The sequence below is a fragment of the Macaca nemestrina genome, chromosome 17 (assembly GCF_043159975.1).
Source record: "Macaca nemestrina isolate mMacNem1 chromosome 17, mMacNem.hap1, whole genome shotgun sequence".
NCBI classification, from domain to species: Eukaryota; Metazoa; Chordata; class Mammalia; order Primates; family Cercopithecidae; genus Macaca; species Macaca nemestrina.
In genome coordinates this window covers 58,387,575-58,391,386 of record NC_092141.1, presented here as the reverse complement: position 1 = coordinate 58,391,386, position 3,812 = coordinate 58,387,575, and positions in this window count along the sequence as shown.

Below are 3,812 nucleotides of genomic sequence, written 5' to 3'. Positions count from 1 at the left end.
AACCATGACTGCGTCCTGTGCTGTGGAAGCTTCATTTCACTCAATTACCTAAAGTGTGTTCTACAACCTCGAGATTTGTAATGATGATAGTGGGGATGACTATGACTCTTTTTTTTATTGTTTCTACTTTTCAGGCACATTTTTGTTTTGTTTTGTTTTTTTTGAGATGGAGTCTTGCTCTGTCACCCAAGCTAGAGTGCAGTGGCAGATCTCAGCTCATTGCAAACTCTGCCTCCCAGGTTCAAGTGATTTACAGCTAATTTTTTGCATTTTTAGTAGAGACAGGGTTTCAACATGTTGGCCAGGCTGGTCGTGAACTCCTGACCTCAAGTGATTCGCCTGCCCTGGCCTCCTAAAGTGCTAGGATTACAGGCATGAGCCACCGCGCCCAGCATCAGGCACAGTTTTTAAGTGAGTTATATGTTGTAAATCCTCAAAATATTCCTGTGGAGTAAGTACTATTATCCCATTTTACAGATGAGGAAACAGAGGCACAAAGTTATTATATTAAGGACTATATTTTATATGAAAAAGGCTCTGTAGAAAAAATTAGAACAACAAAAGTTATCTTTTTCTCTTTGTTATTATTATTATTTTTTTTGTAGACATGGGGGTCCCACTATGTTGCCCAGGCTGGTCTCGAACTCCTAGGCTCAGGCGATCCTCCTGTTTCAGCCTTCCAAAGTACTGGGATTACAGGCATGAGCCTCTGCACCTGGCCACTCATCTTTGTGTATGGAGTGGCTGGACAAAACATAAAGTCACTTAAGATAGAAGCTGAAGAGTCTACTTTAATTGCATATAGGGCCTTTGCCTAATGAGTCACATAATCGGGGCTCCACGGAGTCGTTAATATTTCACATCTTTTCCCATCAGCACTAAGTAAACACTATTTTAATAACCGCAATACTACTTCTTTTTTTGGGCCCAGGAAATTGCTTGGTTCATTGTTCCCTTTTAGAGAAGATTAAACAAAATAGATTTTCATAATTGTCATTCTGTACCTTTTTTTTTTTTTTTTTGAGACAGAGTTTTGCTCTGGTTGCCCAGGCTGGAGTGCGATGGTGCAATCTCGGCTCATTGCAACCTCTGCCTCCCTGATTCAAGCGATTCTCCTGGCTCAGCCTCCTGAGTAGCTGGGATGACAGGCATGCGCCACCACACCCGGCTAATTTTGTATTTTTAGTAGAGACAGGGTTTCTCCATGTTGGTCAGGCTGGTCTCAAACTCCCAACCTGAGGTGATCCGCCTGCCTCGGCCTTCCAAAGTGTTGGGATTGCAGGTGTGAGCCACTGCACCGGGCAGTTTTCTTTTCGTGTGTGTGTGTGTGTGTGTGTGTGTTTTTAAGACAGAGTCTCAACAGAGTCTTGCCCTGTCACCCAGGCTGGAGTGCAGTGGCATGATTTGGGCTCACTGCAATCTCCGCCTCCCAGATTCAGGCAATTCTCCTGCCTCGGCCTCCTGAGTAGCTGGGACTACAGGTGCGCACCACCATGACTGGCTAATTTTTGTATTTTTAGAAGAAACAGGGTTTTACCATGTTGGTCAGGCTGGTCTCGAACTCCTGACCTCAAGTGATCCCCCGCCTCAGCCTCCCAAAGTGCTGGGATTACAGGTGTAAGCCACCACACTGGGCCTCATTCTGTACTACTCATCCCAAAAGGGAAATCTTATACTTTCTGATCGCACAATATGTTCTGAGGAGGAGGTGAGGAGGGTTGCTGATCAAAGACACTGGGGAAGCTACCTAGGAAGTGTCAATACCCAGTTCAATGCACACGGAAGTCCTGGCTGGACAGAGGAGGGCCCGGTGTTCTGCATGTGGGAACACAGTCCTTAGGATCACCTGGCTTGGAGGCGATGCTGCCTAAGCCAGCAACTTTTTCCAGACCCCACTGGACGGCACCCAAGGATGTCATCCAGGTGAATGGCGACTCCCTGCAGGATCCATTCATTAGCCTCTAAATGACATGGGGTGGGGGAAATCCCACAAGCTAAGGGTCAGTTACCAGGTGCAAACTGTCCAAGGAGCATCTGGAGAACTTTCTTGCACTTTCTGACCTCCAGGGTCTCGACAAGCCTGGGTGTGTCCCCAGAGGTCCAGTTTTATGAATATTGGAGCTCCATGCTGTTCATCCAGGAAGCTCAAAGTTAAATGAAACACCTGGGGACCCCACAGAATTATTATATTGAGTGGGGGGGGGGTTGCTAGTCTGGGCCAAGGCAGGATGCCCCATTTTCTCCACTTCAGGGAGCACCTGGGATTCGTGGTGGGAGGCGGGAGCTACCCCCGTGAGGACTCTGGCTTGAAAGTGACAAAATCCAACATGAGCCAGCTTGAGCAAAAAGGGAGAATTTGCTAGAATCGACCAAAAACTGCCGCTGCACACTTGGCTGCTCCGCATGTGGGAAAGGCCGAGCTGCGGAGACCCTCCATCAGGTAGGGTTCTGGGGGCATGGCAGCCCCCCTAGGGCCACGTGGTTGGAATGGGGGAGAAGCCACCTCCAGGAGGAAGGGGTGTTCCCTAAAGAGGGCATGTGGCAGACGAAGAGGCAAATGTGCGCCTCACCAAGGAACTTGGCTTAGCATTGTCAAATTTTCTCTGTGTTGGATTAGGGTCAAGCTCTGTTTGACCTGGCACAGAAGCTCGGAGGCCCGCTGGCTGCATGACTGCCCCACTCAGAGATGAGTATGGAGGGTCTAGAGGGGGCGCTGTGGGGTTCCAAGCCAGAACAGCCGAAAGTAGAAAACCACCCAAATATCCATCAACTGATGAATGGATCAACACAATGTAGAACCTACAAACAACAGGCAGGGCGCAGTGGCTCATGCCTGTAATCCCAGCACTTTGGGAGGCTGAGGCGGGCGGATCACTTGAGGTCAGGAGTTTGAGACCAGCCTTGCCAACATGATGAAACCCTGTTTCTACTGAAAATACAAAAATTAGCCAGGCGTGGTGGTGTGTGCCTGTAATCCCAGCTACTCAGGAGGCTGAAGCAGGAGAATCACTTGAACTCGGGAGGTGGAGGTTGCAGTGAGCCAAGTTCGAATCACTGCACTCCAGTCTGAGTGACAGAGGGAGACTCTGTCTCAAAAACAAAAACAAAAACCCTACAAACAACAGAATATTATTCACCCATGTAAAGGAGTGAAGTACTGACACCCATAGATGAGCCCTACAAACCTCATGCTAAATGAAAGAAGCCAGACACAAAAAGGCCGATATGGTATTACTCCATTTCTGTGAAATGTTTAGATAGGCAATCCACAGAGACAGGAAGTAGACTCGTGGTTGCCAGGGGCTGTGGGGAGGGGGAATGGGAGTGATGGCTAATGGATTTCCTTTGGGGTTTGATTAAAAAGTTCTGGAACTAGGTAGTGGTGATGGTTGCACAACAATGTGAATGTCCTCGATGCTACTGAATTGCATACCTAAAATGGTTAAAATGGTCAAATTTATATTATGTGTTTCACCACAATAATAAGAAAAAAGATGAGCTTCCTTCAGACAAACACATGGGGGCTTGCAGCTTGGAGACTCGGGAGAAGATGTGTGTGAGGCGGTTACCCGCACAATGGGTGGGTTCCATAGCTTGGGTGAAGAGTTCAAGACCAGCCTGTGCAACATGGCAAAACCCCATCTGTCTCTACAAAAATTACAAAAATTAGCCAGGTATGGTAGTGCAAGCCTGTAGTTCCAGCTACTTGGGAGCCTGAGGTGGGAGGATGGCTTGAGCCTGGGAGGCAGAGGTTGGACCACTGCACTTTAGCCTGGGTGATAGAACCAGACCGTGACTCATTGACTCAAAAA